Here is a 17,666-nt window from a genome sequence, read left to right as displayed (position 1 = left end):
TGAGATACCCCCTCATACCCATTAAGATGGCTATTAAGACAAACAAACAAACAAACAAATGAAATAACAAGGGTTGGTGAGAACGTGGAGAACTTGGAAACCTGTGCACTGTCGGTGGCCATGGAGAATGACAGAACCACTGTGGAAAACAGTACAGAGGTTCCTCAAAAAATCTAAAATAAAACTGCCACACGATCCAGTAATTCTACTTCTGGACGTGTACCCAAAAGAACTGAAAAGCAGGGTCTTGGAGGGATACCGGCACACCCATGCTCACGGCAACGCTATTCACAGTGGCTAAAATGCAGAAGCAACCCAAGCGGCTACTAATGGGAGAAGGGATAAGCAGACTGTGGTACACCCACAATGGAATATTATTCAGCCTTAAAAAGGAAGGAAATTCTGTGATATGCTGCAACAGGGTGAAACTTGAGGACATTACATTAAGCCAAATAAGGCAGTCACAAAAAAGACACATACCGTATGATTCCACTTACACGAAGGACCTATGGTAGTCAAAATCGTAAAAATAGAAAGTATCATGGTGGTTGCAGGGGATGCGGGGAGGGGAGAATAGGGAGTTAGTGTTTAGGGGTGACAGTTTCGGTTGGATATGATGAAAGGTTCTGCGGACAGGAAGTGGTGATGGTGCGCAGCCACGTGATTGTGTTTAATACCACCCAACTTTAAGTTTTGGTGTGTGTGTGTTTTACCACAATAAACAAAGAGGAGGAGGAAAGGAGGCAGAGGGGAGGGAGGGGGAGGAAAGGGAAGCGGAGGAGCAGAGAGAAAAAGCCTTAGTCTCCCAGTGAGCTCACTGCTTTCCTGGATTTTAGCCTGGTTGAAATCTGCCTCTCTCTTTCACTCTCAAATTCTTTCTCTTTGTTGTGAAGGAAGATGTAACGATCCCGAATATAAGGAAGAACGAAGCTAAAATGTTGGAAAGTCAGCAGAAAGGATGTGTTTTCAGTTCATTTGGCTTTGCCTGCTCAATTGCCTCTCTCTCTCTCAGCTCCCCTCTCTACTAAGAATGACTTCAGAAGAATTGTCCAGACAGTTTTCCAAATAAGATGATGACCTCTTAACCAATCCCATGTGAAAAAGACCACTGGGCTCTTTGACCTTCCAGAAGAGCCAGGACTGCTCTTTCCTGGAAGGGTGGGGAGCTTTCACATACTTTCACCTCGTTTTTTGCAATGTAGAAATGTGAATTATTGGTAACGATGGCTGGCTTTGCATTTGGGGAGCAGAAAAGGAGTTTCTCAAAGCCAACAGTCACATAACTTGAAGCAATAAATGCTGCTGCAAACAGGGTTTTAAATTAGAGCTGCTGGCTAAAAGGTCAACATCGCATTCTTGGCCAGTGACTTTATTTTCATTTTAATGGCAATGAAAATAATCTTTCAGAAGGAAATGCCATCACTTTTTCCCCAAAGGTTTTTAAAACTTTTAGGCACTCTGGGAAAGAGCTTCATAGAAGAATCTTTTCTGTTATAGTAAAGGGGGTAGGAATAGACTGGATAATAAGTCTATAGGTAAGAATTTCTTTTTAATCTCATGGTGCTTAGTGGTTTCCGTTGCTAGCCGCTGCCTTCCGGAGTGTCTCTCTCGCAGTCCAGAGGCTGATCACGTTGCTTTACCATTATCTTACTTACTGGGCATTCATATCTTGCCTCTGAATTTAGACTGTGAGCCCCCTGAAGGCAGGGTCAGGCCTCGCATCTCTCTCTCATCTTTTCTATGCATCTCCCTCAGGGTTATGCCCATGGGAATGGTTCAAAGATATTTTCTGATCAAGTAAGTCATTAGAACTTTTCCTTGGCTAGTAAGTTATCAAATGCCTAAAGCAGGGATTGCAGGGTAGGGTTCTCTGAAGGTTTGCTGCTTGGGTTTCAGGAAATGCAAGAACTTACCAGTTTTATGCAAAATCACCAGTGCCTTGTGTCTCCCCTGTTGGGGCTCCATGGGTATGAGGTAGTGGGTCCCCTGGCTGTTGGCAGATGAGTGGCTGCAGACTGCGACTTGGGAAAAATAAGCCTGGACTCTGGAGGAAGGGCAAGGACTGGTAGGAAGCCTTTGGCGGCTGTGGGTTCCCACGGTTTTCCATCCAGCACAGCCAGCCATGAAACTGATAGATTAGTGTGTTTTTCAAATGGTTCATGACTTGGAGGGAGAGGGGTGTGGTTACCAGCCCCAGGACCCAGCCCTGGACCTGCACATAGCAGGAGCTCATCAATATGTTTTGAATGAAGATGTGAATGAATGGGCCCATGATCACATTAGCAGAGAGAGGGGGTCTTGAAGAAATGGAACCAGGGTAGAGAAATTAGAGAGAATGGGGTGGGAGAGTGGGGAAAAGTTTTGCAATAAAATATACAAGTAGTAAGGACTGATCCATGTGGGGGCGTGTGGGGGATCGTGGGACCCTGGGGGCACCCGAAGGGCTAATGCGTGTGGTGAGGGTGGCATTAAGCGTGTGGTGAGGGCACACAGCTGAGTGACACATCGGGAGATGACGTCTGAGGTGGGATGGGGGACAGGAGTGATAGCTGGGAAAAGGAGCCCATAAAGAGTGGTATTAAAGACACAGGGCTAAAATTGGCACTGTAGCAGAGACCAAGGGGCTCAGCAGGAGAGACAATCCTTCATGTGGACAGTGGATGAGACAAGGCTCCCAAAGGTAGTGGGCAAGGCTGTGAGATAGGCTCTGATGGATGAGTGCCTGGGATATGGACTGAGCTAGCTAAACTCTTAAGCTCCCTCCCAGCTTTGGGAATTTCCATTTGACAGGTTAAACCTGAAACCAGGCTAATCCCTTCTCACCTGGATGCTGTCCAGAACTGAGATTTCTTTAGCCGATGAGCCAGGAGTCCAAGCCTGCTGGGGCCTGTGCGGAACGGCCATGGAGCCTGCCCCTCACCTACCTTTTCTTTCTTCTGCAACCATGAGAGGGGCTGGGAGTGTTCAGCTTGCAGTAAATGTGGCCTGAGATGGCGTTCCAAATGATGACCTCTCCGTCGTAACTGGAAGTCATGAGAAGAAAAGGTGGGCATTGAGCCACACAGAGGATGTCCTCTTTGTGCCCATGGTTCTGAGAAGGAGAGAGATGGAGAGGGACAGGGTAAGAAATCAAATTCCCAATCACCCATAGATAGTTCTCCTTCCTCTGATCCCTAAGACAGAGGATGCAGACGGGTTCCTCCTCCTGTGCTTGCCCACGATGGAGACTCACCTAGAACCTCATGACCCAGCCCCAAGGATCAGGGCATCCTTCCAGGCAGGAGTCTGTGTACAGGTCAGCCAGAGAGGTGCTGCCTCTCCTTGGGTCAGTTCTACTACCTTCCCCAGGGAAGTGATAATCCTAGCAGCTTCCTGACCTCCCCACACAGCTGACAAATGGAGTGTTTGCAGGGAGCCCTGTTTGGGGCTGAAATGGTGATGGCAATGGGATAATGGAAACCAGCTCTGGGCCAAGGTGATTTGGCTTCCCAACAGCTCAGTTCTAAGTTCCAGAGTGTGCTGTCCCTTGACTTGATTCCTACAGGGCTCCCATCTGCGGCTTACACATGCAGTTAGGAATTTAGATCACCTACTCTCCTCGAAAGGAGGATTTGGATATGGATCCTTAAGAAAGATGAGAAACCAAAATGGAGTTTTTTGAGGGCAGTGCTGCAGAGAGCTTAAAGAGCTCCCGGCCACAGTCCCTCAACATCCTCATTGGGGTACAGTTTCCATGTGAAGAGACTTGGCTTCTCCTGGTGCTGTAGAGGCATCATTTCTCCCTTGCTCTCACATACTTTCCACAGAGTGTCCCCTGGGGACCTGTCCATGTCATCTAAGATGTCCCTTCTGCCTGAAAGTGGCTGGGAAGGTGGTGGCATAAGACAGTTGGAAAAGAGAAGGTCAATGGCTCTCTCTTTCCCACAATCTTCTGCCAAATCCTGTCTCCTTCTGTGACTTCTGACCATGTATGTCTGGGATCCTCCTCCTCCTGTGATCCCCCACTGCCCACACCATGAAGTGTACATATGCCTTAGCATGACTGTCAAGCTCTAACTTTTCAACCTCATTTCCCTCCTGTGTCTGATGCCCCAGCCCCTCAAACTTTTCATAGCCCTCCAGACAACATGCTTTTCATGCATGCTTCCCGACTTGGCTCATGCTTTCATGCTTACCCCTTCCCATCATCTACATTGCTTTCTTCACCTCGGCCTCCTGGGAAAATCCTAGTAATCTTTCGATCTCCTGTGTGATGTTAGAGCAAAGTTAGTAGTTCCCACCTCTAGGCTTCTCCACATCTTTTACGTTATATCATTTGTCACATTGCATGATTATTATTTCCATAGTTTATCTCCTCACCAGGCTGTGAGATTCTGGGCCAAGAATCACGTTGTTTTTTAAAAATATTTTTCAACGTTTATTTATCCTTGAGAGACAGAGCATGAACAGGGGAGGGGCAGAGAGAGAGGGAGACACAGAATCCGAAGCAGGCTCCAGGCTCTGAGCTGTCAGCACAGAGATCGACGTGGGGCTCGAACCCACGAACCGTGAGATCATGACCTGCGCCGAAGTCGGATGCTCAACCGACTGGGCCACCCAGGCACCCCAGGAATCACATTTTATTCACATTGTATCTCCTGGGCCTATCCATTAAGCATGACACTATAAAAGTGCCCAAAAATACGTGTTGAGTGAGTTAATAGTTGAATAAATAAATATTTGAATGCACTAACACTTCACTGACTTGCCTGACAATGCCTCCTTGCAATGGCCTTCACTTCCAGGCATTTTCTGCACAACTTTGTTCTTTCACTCAATAATCACTAATCTGCAAACTCCGGGAAGGCAGAGATCATGAGATGACCCTTTTGATCATAACTTCATCTTCAGTGAACAAAGCACACTTGGTCCACAATCTGTACTTGGCATATGCTAGTTGAATGGAATCAAATTAATTAGGCATTGCTATAAAGTGGGCACTGGGCTAGGTCCTGGGAATACCATGGTGAAGGCAGACAAGGCCTGGCCTCATGGAGTTTGTATTCTAGTGACTTGTACCTTTTGGAATGGTTATGGGGGTTTAAGGTAGGGTTGAGCTGTAGCACACGGTTGGGCACAGTGACTTTGCTTTCTTAGCACTTGTCTTATTGGCTTGGCATCCAGACAATTTTGAGGGAGGTCATTCAACCATAGGAGGCTGCAGAAAGTTGGGGCACTTTGCTAATAAGAATCACAAGAAGTCTCCTGGTTATGGGCCCCCAACAAGCCACAGGGCAGGAATGTCATCTCTTCGGCTCCCTGGCTGCCCAAAGGTGACACAGCAAATGCATACAATTTTGCATGCCAAGCAGAAACAGGAAGTACATGCTTCTTTGAGGAAAGTCACACCCACCACATCTTGGGCTGCCATTCCTGTACTACATGAATCCTGGCTGAGCTCATGGAGAGCTGCATGGATTGGCTTCTGTAGCCCCATGCCCCAATCTGAACACAAGGCCATCACTCTTCCTGGAGGGGAAGCAGCTGCCTGGAGCCCAGCACTTCTGGCTCTACCTGGACCCCAGTCATGATTCCTGCCACAGCAGAGGCTTTTGAGGTCCTTGTGACAACCCTAGGCAGGCCCAGGAGAGTCAGGGTGAGCCTCTGAGTGACAGATATCCTCGACATGTGCCACTGTTTGGGTTGAGAGCCAGACAGTGTGGACCAGGGCTCACCAGGTCATCCTGCCAGTGTGGCCGCGGCTTCCAGAAGTGATGAAAGTCACATGGTGCATCCTGTATGCAAAGCCAAGGAAGAGACGTTGTATAAGCAGTAAAATGAGCTGCCAACACACTCACAACTTCAGAGAGAAGGTGTTGGCACATTTTATAACCCTACCCCTCACCCCACCAGTGATGCAGTTTTTCGAAATGTCAAAGCAAATTCCTCTAGTGCTAGTGGGAATAAAAAGCAATCCACTTCTGACGTTTGGGTGATTGCATTTCAACAAATCATATGTCAACTGACAAACTCTCCTTGGATGGTCTGCATAGCTTTGCCTTCATAATAAGAAGCCATAGCCACTGCATGTGTTAAAACAAAAGCCGTCAGCTCAGGAACCTATAATACCAAAGGATGGATTCAACACCAGAGCTTCTCAGGTAGTCATCTCTCAAATCATCTGGGGATGCAAGGCTTAGGCTGTGAAATACGGCTCGCCTTCAAACGAATAAAGAACTTACAATGTTTAAAGACCTTCAGAAATCCATGACCATCCAGCATAGTGAGCAGGGGAAATAAAATGTCACAGGTAGATTTAAAACTTAGTTTCAGTCAGCATTTTCAACTTCTCCTGTCCCTGAATCCTTTCTCCATCTCTAAGCAATAAAAAAATACTTTTTCCCCCCAGAGATGCTTATAGATGGCATTTCATCTCCTCTTCCCACTTACAGAGGGAGCAGGGCATAAAGACAAGGTGGAAGGAAGAAGGGATAAAGTAAGGGTTGGACAATTGACAGAGTGGTTAGCCCTCACTTAGAGGCAAGGATATGCGAGATATGCTGACGCCCCAGCGTGCCGGGGAGGAGGGAGCATGACAGCCCGGGTACGAGGGGTAAGAATACAAGGTAAACTGTGTAGAGCTCCACGTTCCAGACACGGTCTGCTTGAATTCCCAGGGATGCCCTCTGTGCCTCTGATAGCTCTTCTAGCTAACACTTCGTGATACTGCGACTTACGATAAGAAATAGGTATTTGGTCTCTGTCCCCACTTCTGGCAGATAGCTCCTAAAACCCTTGGAATTCCCTAAGTGCTGAGAGCATGGGAGGTGTCTGAAGTTGGGGGGGGGCACGAAGACCGGGCTTGTGGGACTGAGCCTGTAACCTGTGGATCTGATGCTATCCCCGGGTAGATGGGCCAGGATTGAGCTGAATTGTAGGACACCAGCTGTGTCAGAGAATTGATTGTTGATGTGGGAACCAGCGCCCTCCCAGAGTTAGGTGAAGAGTCATTATACTTCCTCCCATAAAAGAGAGCTAGAGGGGTGCCTGGGTGGCTCAGTCAGTTAAGCGTCTGCTTTCGGTTCAGGTCATGATCTCATGATTCATGAGTTGGAGCCCCACATCGGGCTTTCTGATGTCAGTACAGAGCGTGCTTCAGATCCTTTGTGCTCCTCTTTCTCTGCCCCTGCCCCACTATGTCTCTCTCTCTCTATCTTAAAAATAAATAAATAAACTTAAAAAAAAAGAAAACTAGAGGGAAGAAACAGAAACAAAAACCAAAGTAAAAAAGGTTTCTAAAAGGGAGGAAGAGAGGGAGGGAGGAAATTCTTCTGTCTCTATCATGGCTTAACTTGTAGAGAGAGCAGAAGTCTAAAGAACTACTACAAACTGATTTTAGTGTGAAAAGAATCAAGGGTAGGGTTGGTGGGGAGAGGATAGCAATCTGAAGCAGGGTTTTGAATAGCTCATTTTGTACATTTCACTTACAAAATACACATTTATTCTTCTGTCCCATCCAACAGCTATGATGCACCTAGAACAGTAACAGAGTAGTAGTACATCTCAATACTTGAGCTTATCATCTCTTTACATTTTGCAAGCAATCAATACTGTGGCTTAATTTTGCCATGTCTATATGATAAATGGAGACAGCAAGATAAAATGTGATTTGATAAATTAGGGTCAGCGTTTTCACTGCTACTTAAGGGATCTATAATTTCCGAGGTCTATGGATGCTACTCCAGGAGCAGTTGCCCTTCTGAAGGTTAAGTGATCCTAAGAGATCGGTTGAAACACGGAGGCAAGGGCACAAACAGAAACCAATCGGGAATTGTTTTCACTCTTTTTGTGTTCAGGAGAGAATTTATTGGATTTTTATTCTTGGCCTTGTGGCTGCTGAATTTAATTACTCTGGTAATCTAGTCTGTGATTTATTCTTCAAGAAAGCATTTGGTGGAGAGATGCAGTGCTCCCTATCTCTACCTCTAAATAGTCATCAAAATGTGCAGAGAATTGCTTCCAATATTCTAGAAGAGCCTAGTTGCCTAAATTACTATCAGGGAGCAACCAGGGTCTTCGGGAATGCTTTGACATATTTCCTTCTGGAAAATTCCCTTCATTGTCTTGGTGTCCTCCTCCAGCATAGATTTTGTATCAAAAAGATGCATCCCCCTCTTACATCCAAGCTGAATATAACTTACTTATTTTGGTTCACCTCCAAGTAGGTACAATCACAGACTTCACTTTGCTTTTCATCTAGAAAGATAACATTGTCACCTTCTATTAGACATTCTTCTTTATTAGTCCTTAAATCAGTTTACACATGTTGTCTCAATTCAATGATTATTGGGGAAAACTTGCATACTTTCTAGTTTTCAGACCACAGTTAGGTGTCTTTCAAACCACCAAAGCCCTGCTGGTTTCCTGCACCCCCTCCCCCCACCCGCCCCCGCATTGCCCTAAAATGCTGGTTCTGCCCTTGCTCAGCTTTGGGAAGAAGCTCGCCTTCTCCTGACAGGACCCTACACGGTGCCCGGCTCCTCCTGAGTGAGGAGACAAGTGAACACAGGCAGGTCAGAAGCAGAACTTGGAATCACAAACTCATTACTTTGAGTGATTTTTGTCTTTTTTTTACTTTGGATTCTTTTATATTCTCTGGTAGTTGAAAAGTTTTTGCCTCTTATCTTCCTCATGGAAAGTCAACAGGCCAGAACTGTGGAAATTCGACCAAAATCAGGTACAGCACATGAACAAGTGGAAAAGTGGCCTTGGAAAAAAAAATCACTAACACACAAAACAGACTAGCTTTTAGTTTGCTCATCCATATTTTGACTTATGTGATGTTTAAAATGTTTAGAAAAGCTAAGCTCTTTTAAGAACGCAGATAAACATACCGGGTGATGAAGGAGCAGGTGCACAAGGCTTAGCTGGGAGCACATACATTCATGTAAAGTACGTCTCTCCTCAGTAGAAGTTTAAAGTCATTGGTAAAATGAAGGGCCAGAGAAAAAGAATGTAGGATTGTCACGTGCACCCTAGATCCCATTCTCATTTGTTTCTTCTACCTTGACAACAAATGCCCAATCTTGCATCATTATGTTATGGGGAGCCTTGGTAGGAAGCAACTTGCCATGTTTCAGTGTGTGCAGACGATGTCCGTTGTTGTAGCTCCATATCTTCAGACAGCCGTCTCTGCCCCCAGTGACTAGCCTAGGAAACAGTCTTCTGTTAGGAAATCATTTCAGGGAGCTCACCGCCTAATGGCTGAAGCTACTAGAGAAGACACATACCTTCTTCCACTGGAGTCAAAGGTCAGAATGTGATTCCAGCATTGCCATGAGCCCCAGTAAATCCAGAAAGAGCCTTCCTGTTTCAAAGTCCCATACTTTTACCACCTGTATCCGGAAGTTGAAAAAAAAAGTGACCTTGAGATACTGGCTATCAAATTAAAGGGAATTTGCATTCAGAAGTCTAGTGCCACAGATATGTAAGATGAAAACTTACCCTGAAGGTATCTTTACTTCCAATACAAGTTGGCTTATCTTGGTGCATTCATTTGCTGGGCTATATTATAAAATACCACAGAACAGGGGGATTAAACAATAGACATTTAGTTTCTCACAGCTCTTGGGGCTGGAAGTCCAAGATCAAATTGTTTGCAGGTTTGGTTTCTTTTGAGGCGTCTCTTCCTGGCTTGCAAATGGCCACCTTCTCATTGTGTCCTCATATGGTCTTTCCCCTGTGTATGCACACCCAGGGTTTCCTTATGTGTCCAAATTTTCTCTTGTTATACGGACACCAGTCAGATTGGCTCAGGACCCACCCTAATATCCTCATTTTAACTTAATCCCCTCTTTAAAGGCTCTATCTCCGCATGCAGTCGCATTCTGAGCTGCTGGGATTGGGCCTTCAACATAGGAATATCCGGGAAACAAAATTCATCCCATAACACTCAGCGAGAAGATTAGAAAATTTAGAAATCTTTGGGTAAAAATCTCCTGACTACCTAGGCTCAGAGAAATAGGTGTGGATTGAATTTTGAGCAGCAAAATTTATTCAGCACCAAGGCGAAGCTGAGTGAGGAAGACAGCCTGTCTGGGGGGAAGGATATATCTTCTAAACCCTCAGCTTTCAGGTTTCACTCAGTCTAACTAGTTTGAGTCTTGGAGTGGCTTTCTTTCTGCCCCATTCCTTGAGCAACCTTTGAATGAGAATCATCTGTCAAGGGAGATGAATGTCAGCTTTCATGACTGGTTGAGGTAAGTGCCTACCCCAAGGAGGGCTTCCTCTGGGGCAGGCTTTCTGAAGCCTGTACCCAAAGGCATGGTGGTGTGGGAGGAGAAGTGCTTGAGGACAACACTCTGTCTCAGAACCACTGAATGTTCCTATTAATCTTCCACTTTGTAAAAGAGGCTATTCCATTGACATAGAGAAATTTCCAGGTCTCCAACCCAGAAACCAGAAGGCATCCTCTCACTGGTGTTGATTTAAATGCCTAAGAGCAGGTTTTTAGTAATGTACACTTTGCTTCCTGCCCCTCTGTCCTTTTACAATGCCAGGGCTCGTGGGGGTGGGAAGGAGGGCGGGGCGTGTCTTTAGCTCCGGAGCATCCATTTGTTCCCCTTAATATTGCAATAGACCCTTAGCGTTACTGGGTATTACTTTAATTATTCCAACCTTTGCAAACATCCCGAAGTTTCACAACATGCGGTGACTTGTAATACGGTCAAGGTCCAGAAAGGAATGTGGTACCTGTTGGCATGGAGGAATGAGCAGAGGGTGCTGAGTGGGGCAGATAGCCCACGATTGACACAGAGCGGAGGCAACCTCCCTGTGGACCTGCCTTCTGGTTAAGTGGTTAAACAGTCACACATTCGCTTCCTTAAAAAGAAATTCCCCCAACACCAACACCTGCTACTGCCGGTTACGGTTACAGTTACGGGAGTGAAAAGATTGAAGTGAGCAATTACAATATCTTTAAAAACGACTTAGGGTTCTATTTATAGAATCAAGAAAAGTCTAGGGATGCCTGGGAGGCCCAGTTGGTTAAGCATCCAACTCTTGATTTCGGCTCAAGTCATGATCTCACGGTTCATGGGATAGAGGCCTGTGTCGGGCTCTGTGCTGACAGTGCAGAGCCGGCTTGGGATTCTCCCTCTTCCTCTCTCTCTGGCCCTCCTGCTTTCTCTCTCACTCTTAAAATAAATAAATAAAACTTAAAAAAAAAATATATATATATATAAAAAGAATCCAAAAAAGTCTAAAGGTGCTACTTACACTTTTTAGGTGCATTTTGTAGAGGGAATTTCAAGCCTTAGCTGGGCCTAAGAACCTCTTTCTTAGTGATTCTTGCTTTTGGAGTTCCCATTCAATTAGACATATTAAACTGCAACCACATCCCAAATTAAATATAATTTTGCTATTAAATGTTACAATCTTTGTAAAATATCTACAGTTTTAAGCTCGGTTGATAAAAAAAATTCATTATTCGTAACAAGTAAATGTCCATATCACATATACCTGTATATGTGTAAGTTGCAGTTCCTATGTAACACATTGCAAACATTTAATTGAATATTTATTAGTTTACACTGTGCCATTTTCAAGCATTTTCAGAGGCATTGAAAGTTGGTGGCCCCTAGCACTTTGCTACGCAACTCAATGAGTAATGTGTGGCATAGAGGTATTCATAACTTCAGGATCGTGAAAATCTTGGGCTATATTCTCTCCTTCACAAATAAAGACTGCAATGTGGCTTAGATGCTATGGATCGTGACAGTGGGCATAGATTTCACACAGATCTGCAGGATGAGCAAATACTCAGATCAATAATTCAATTCAGTAAGTGTCTGAGAGTTTATTACCAGCATGTGCTTAATACAGTAAGAGTTGACAGAGTATTTATATCTCAATTCAACATCTCCTTACCACCCACAGGCAGGGAAGATATGCATATCAAAAGTAATGCTATTGAAGGAGGCTGACTGTTAGCACAGAATTAGGAGCCCAAATGCTAATGGAGCCCTTCATTCTGCCTGGATGTGGGAGGGATCTAGAAACTTTTCTCAGAGGAGTTGATATCCGAGTTGTGCGTTGAAGAATAAGAAGGGTTTTGACAGATTAAGAGGAAAGAAGGGGGAAACATAGATGAGGTGCTAGTTGCCCTAACTGCCTGCTGAATCGTTAGAAAGGTGAGGCTCATGCCTGGGAAACAGAGCAGGACGGGTGAGGACTGAATCTACACCACATGGGAGGTAGTGACTGTGGGTGGTCAGGAAGAGGGAGATGCTTGTGTGAGTCCAGAGCAGTGAAGACACGTTTTGTGGAGGAGACAGGACTTGAGTTGGACCTTGAAGGGTTGCTAAGGTGTGTGTAGGAAAAGAGGAAGAAGCAGGAAATTCCAGGGTGGAGATGGGAAAAAGTTGGACAGAGCCAGGAACAGGCATGTGCAGGATGCTGAGACCAGAAGGTTGGCGTCCTTGGAGTCGCAGGTGATTCTGAAAGATCTGGAAGACAACTGCTTCTTTATAAGTATGAACCCAAATTAGACAAGAACCCACCTTCTTTGAGATAAGTTGAGACTGAGTCATCATAACAAATTTTTGATCAACAGGCCAAGTAATCTGTTTCATTTAATACTTAATACACCCATGGTGATGACTAATTTTTAGAGCAGGAACTGGCAAGAACACATGCAAAGACAACCGAGTCTCACTGGGAGAGAAGCCGAAATGAGTGTGAACATGAAGATGACACTACCAGACTGTGGTGCTCCCGAGGCTATAAATCCTAAAGACAGGGTGTGCCAGGCAATTGCAGGAAGAAGAAAAGAGGATGCTGCCAGATGGCCTGGGACATGGGCGTGTAATGCCAGAGCCTAGGCCAGTGGTTCGGAAAGTGATTGAACTGATATTTAGGTGATTTCAGAACATTTAAAGTTGAGTGTACTTGGGGTGTGTCCTCCCATTAGCTCAAGGGCAGGAGTACATGAATTATGGGATGTGTGCACTTCTCTACTCCCACTCTTCATTCAAGGAGCATTGGTTGTGTCCCTTCTGTGGGCCAGACACTGTGTCACGCATCCAGGACCGGGCTAGCATGATCCTTGAGAGCCCCAGTGAAAGAGGAAGTAGACATGGAATGCTCCATACCTTCATCCCCAGATTACACTATAGTAGAGTTCTATTAATCATCCTACACCATACAAGAGAACCACCATGAAATAATGCCATCCTTTAGTAGCAGATGGCCCTTCCAAAGAGCTCATACTACAAGCCACTGGGGCAACTGTGAGCTCTTCCAGTCAGCTTTCAAAGAAGAGTGTCCAAATAATACTTGATAAGTAGCAGAGTTGAAGAATTCTAGTAGAATTCTTAACTTCCAGGGACGGACTGTCCCCGGAACACTCCGCTCAGCTCCAAGGTGAGGACCATGGGGCTAGACTCACACTCACAAACACATCATTGCTAAAGAGAACCAAAGTTGCTACTTACAGATGCTTCCGTGCAGCTGACCACTTGCCTGAAGGCCCGGTTGTAGCGGTAGCACACCGCGGGCTCTTGGTGGGAAACCACCAGGGAAGGCTCCAGGGGAGACGTTACTCATGAAAAACAGAGAGAGGATGAGAACCTGAACCAAGTGTAGGACACGGATACCCAGGATGGGGCATCTATTGCCTTATGGAGAAAGGTTAAGAGGATAGAAATGGGTCTGTGACCTTGGACACGTTGTTTAACTGCTCAAAACTCTTTCTTATCTCTTAAATGGGGATAATGGCATCTACTTTAAAGGGCTGTTTTGAGAATTAGATGAGAAGATTCATAAAAATGTCCTTCCCAAAGACCCTCACATGGCATAATTGGTATTCAATGAGCAGCAGCCACTAATCATGAAAACTGACACCACATGTCTCCTCCCTGGGGCAGGAGGAATGTGATTTCATTTAACTATGGAGTGGACCTTCTTTGCTATTAATATACAACTTCCCCCCCCCCCTGCAAATAAATACAAACTGTATTATCCCGTTCTGAATCTTCAAGCCTGAATAGCAGCACCTTTCATTCAAGCAGGGACAAGGCCCTGCGGTGTGCTTCCCATGGGCAACCAGGGGCCAAGGGCTTACCTGTGTCCTCCAGCCTTGCCCCGTGAGCTACCTCTGGGACAACAGCACATAGAACAGACACTTGTAGGGGTTAAGCAGTCCAACTGTTTAGCACTAATGTCCTCGTCGGTAAAGTGGAATCTGGAATCCTTTGTAGAAATTTAGTGAAGAGTGGGGGTGCCTGGGTGGCTCAGTTGGTTAAGCACCTGACTCTAATTTTGGCTCAGGTCATGATCTTATGGTTCATGAGTTTGAGCCCTGCATCAGGCTCTGTGCTGGCAGTGTGGAGCCTGCTTGGTACTCTCTCTCTCTCTCTCTCTCTCTCTCTCTCTCTCTCTCAAAGTAAATAAATAAACTTTAAAAAAAAAGAAATTTTGTGAGGAGTGAGGAAAAGTATGTAAAATGTCTGGAGAAGCCTGGCATGCAGTGAACACTAAATAAATGAGTGTTGGTTCCCAGTACCACTGCTCTGCCTTCTCTCTCTCTTTTTTTTTTTTTAATATATGAAATTTATTGTCAAATTGGTTTCCATACAACACCCAGTGCTCATCCCAAAAGGTGCCCTCCTCAATACCCATCACCCACCCTCCCCTCCCTCCCACCCCCCATCAACCCTCAGTTTGTTCTCAGTTTTTAACAGTCTCTTATGCTTTGGCTCTCTCCCACTCCAACCTCTTTTTTTTTTTTTCCCCTTCCCCTCCCCCATGGGTTTCTGTTAAGTTTCTCAGGATCCACATAAGAGTGAAACCATATGGTATCTGTCTTTCTCTGTATGGCTTATTTCACTTAGCATCACACTCTCCAGTTCCATCCACGTTGCTACAAAAGGCCATATTTCATTTTTTCTCATTGCCACGTAGTATTCCATTGTGTATATAAACCACAATTTCTTTATCCATTCATCAGTTGATGGACATTTAGGCTCTTTCCACAATTTGGCTATTGTTGAGAGTGCTGCTATGAACATTGGGGTACAAATGCCCCTATGCATCAGTACTCCTGTATCCCTTGGATAAATTCCTAGCAGTGCTATTGCTGGGTCATAGGGTAGGTCTATTTTTAATTTTCTGAGGAACCTCCACACTGCTTTCCAGGGTGGCTGCACCAATTTGCATTCCCACCAATAGTGCAAGAGGGTTCCTGTTTCTCCACATCCTCTCCAGCATCTATAGTCTCCTGATTTGTTCATTTTGGCCACTCTGACTGGCATGAGGTGATATCTGAGTGTGGTTTTGATTTGTATTTCCCTGATAAGGAGCGACGTTGAACATCTTTTCATGTGCCTGTTGGCCATCCGGATGTCTTCTTTAGAGAAGTGTCTATTCATGTTTTCTGCCCATTTCTTCACTGGGTTATTTGTTTTTCGGGTGTGGAGTTTGGTGAGCTCTTTATAGATTTTGGATACTAGCCCTTTGTCCGATATGTCATTTGCAAATATCTTTTCCCATTCCGTTGGTTGCCTTTTAGTTTTGTTGGTTGTTTCCTTTGCTGTGCAGAAGCTTTTTATCTTCATAAGGTCCCAGTAATTCACTTTTGCTTTTAATTCCCTTGCCTTTGGGGATGTGTCGAGTAAGAGATTGCTACGGCTGAGGTCAGAGAGGTCTTTTCCTGCTTTCTCCTCTAAGGTTTTGATGGTTTCCTGTCTCACATTCAGGTCCTTTATCCATTTTGAGTTTATTTTTGTGAATGGTGTGAGAAAGTGGTCTAGTTTCAATCTTCTGCATGTTGCTGTCCAGTTCTCCCAGCACCATTTGTTAAAGAGACTGTCTTTTTTCCATTGGATGTTCTTTCCTGCTTTGTCAAAGATGAGTTGGCCATACGTTTGTGGGTCTAGTTCTGGGGTTTCTATTCTATTCCATTGGTCTATGTGTCTGTTTTTGTGCCATCTGCCTTCTCTCTTGATTGTCCCTCCAATGCCCGGGTTCCAAGGCTGGGCCACTAGAAGACGTTCAGTGGGTCTGAAACCTCCAACTTAGTGCCAGACTATTCCCAGTGTGTGGAATCCTTTCCAAGGAAAAATAACATTTGACAGAAGGACGATTTGCACTTTCCCATGAATGGTCTCTCGACTCCTGTGATGGCAGAGTCTTGCCTGGTGGGGAGGAGGAGGGAAGGGTGTGTGGGGCACAGTCCCAGGGAGAAAGCGCCGGGCCTGTAGCTAGAGCCTACTGGCTTTACCTACATCCCTTCCCCAACGCGGGGTGGAAGGCGCTGAGTCTCCCCGCTTCGCAGGTGGAACCACCAGAAGGCTGAGAAGGACCAGGTCACTTGATCAAGATCACAAAGCTCCCAAGCGACAGAGCAGGGACCGGCAGACATTATCTGGCACCTAAGTGTTGGCGCTAGAGACTGAGTCTGTTTTTGCCACGAGGTGGAATTTCAGTCTCTTCGCTTAAAAAAAAAATCCAACAGGCTGTTTTTCTACACACTGATACCATGTAGAACAAACAGCCGCCTGATTGACGGAAGTCCCTCTTTTCAGCCAGTTGCTCTGACATCTTGAGCAAAGCGCCTGCTCTCCCAGGCCTGGCTATGACGATGACCGGGTGGGAGTTCTGCCAGGTGCTCTGGATCCACGGGAGACTTCCCCGTGGCCTCAGGGTGGCAAATTAGGAAGGGTGGCTACAGACACGGGCAGCGGCCATACACGCTGGACTTTTCAGTAGAGTTTTGGTGCTGTGAAATCTGATGGCTTTTCTGTAGAGTTAATTCTTGATCTGTGGTTTAGTCACTGAACACAATAAAGGTTCTTCCCAGACATATGTTCACAAATCAAAAAAACAGAACACTTTTCGAGACCGTATGCCATCATTTTTGGCTCAGGAAATCCATTTGCCATTTTCATATAGAGGGGATGTGACACCTACAAACCGCGGTAGCCAGCCTAAACCTTCCCTGCCTCCTTTCCTTGGTTTTCAAAGGCAGATTTGGGATTCGGAATCTTGCTGAACACCGAGAGGGAAACTGCAGGCAGAGAATGAGGGATGGTGGGGTGGGGGGAATAGCCAGGGGCCAGGTTGGAACCACGAGAAGGCTCTAATGACGTTCCGAGGGCCCGTCACTTCTCAAAGCACCGGCAGTGAGCCTGGCCAGCCCTGCTGAGCCCGGGGAAGAGGTCTGATCTACCTCGAGACAACTGGGCCCAGGGAAGCTCTTTACCCCCGACACGTGCCTCTTAGGAGCATCTGAGAGAAGCCTCCCTGCGGGCTCTGGAGAAGGAAGACTAGACAATGTGCTTCCCATTGTCTACTTAAAAAATAGTAATAAGCACTGAGCTCTCCTTCCCCTTCGAAATCTCAGACAGACTTTTGCCCTTGCAGTGGGAGGAGCACCACACAGGGAGGAGGCCGGGTGCCAGGCATCTGGAGAGGCGGTCTAGCCCCAGGTCTGCTCCAGACTCCCAATTCATTCCCTTCTCCCGGCCTGCGTCGCTCATCTGTAAAACTGCAGCCTTGTGCTAGGTGCCTCGTGGGTCTCCGGGAGGCGGGACTTAAACTCTTCAGGAAGACCAGGCAGTCTCAGCCTAGGCAGGCCAGGGGCGGGCCCTGGAGGGGACATTCGGCGCTAAGGGGAGGATTGTGTGAGT

The 17,666-nt window shown here is 46.0% G+C and overlaps 2 long non-coding RNA genes across 2 annotated transcripts; both read right to left on the bottom strand.

The window, feature by feature from the left end:
- Nucleotides 1–4,547: 4,547 nt before the first annotated feature.
- LOC123383316 lies at nt 4,548–8,353 on the bottom strand. Its single transcript, XR_006592899.1, has 3 exons — nt 8,181–8,353; nt 7,468–7,513; nt 4,548–5,774 (listed from the first exon to the last, which is right to left on the bottom strand). It is a non-coding gene; the product is annotated as an uncharacterized LOC123383316 (long non-coding RNA).
- Nucleotides 8,354–8,641: 288 nt separating this feature from the next.
- LOC102900692 lies at nt 8,642–9,553 on the bottom strand. The gene is made up of 3 exons (XR_002740579.2): nt 9,484–9,553; nt 9,270–9,374; nt 8,642–9,189 (listed from the first exon to the last, which is right to left on the bottom strand). It is a non-coding gene; the product is annotated as an uncharacterized LOC102900692 (long non-coding RNA).
- Nucleotides 9,554–17,666: the final 8,113 nt, after the last annotated feature.

The sequence above is a fragment of the Felis catus genome, chromosome A1 (assembly GCF_018350175.1).
Source record: "Felis catus isolate Fca126 chromosome A1, F.catus_Fca126_mat1.0, whole genome shotgun sequence".
Lineage (NCBI taxonomy): Eukaryota > Metazoa > Chordata > Mammalia > Carnivora > Felidae > Felis > Felis catus.
Note: the sequence above shows the minus strand (reverse complement) of the source record. Positions and strands in the feature narration are given on the sequence as shown.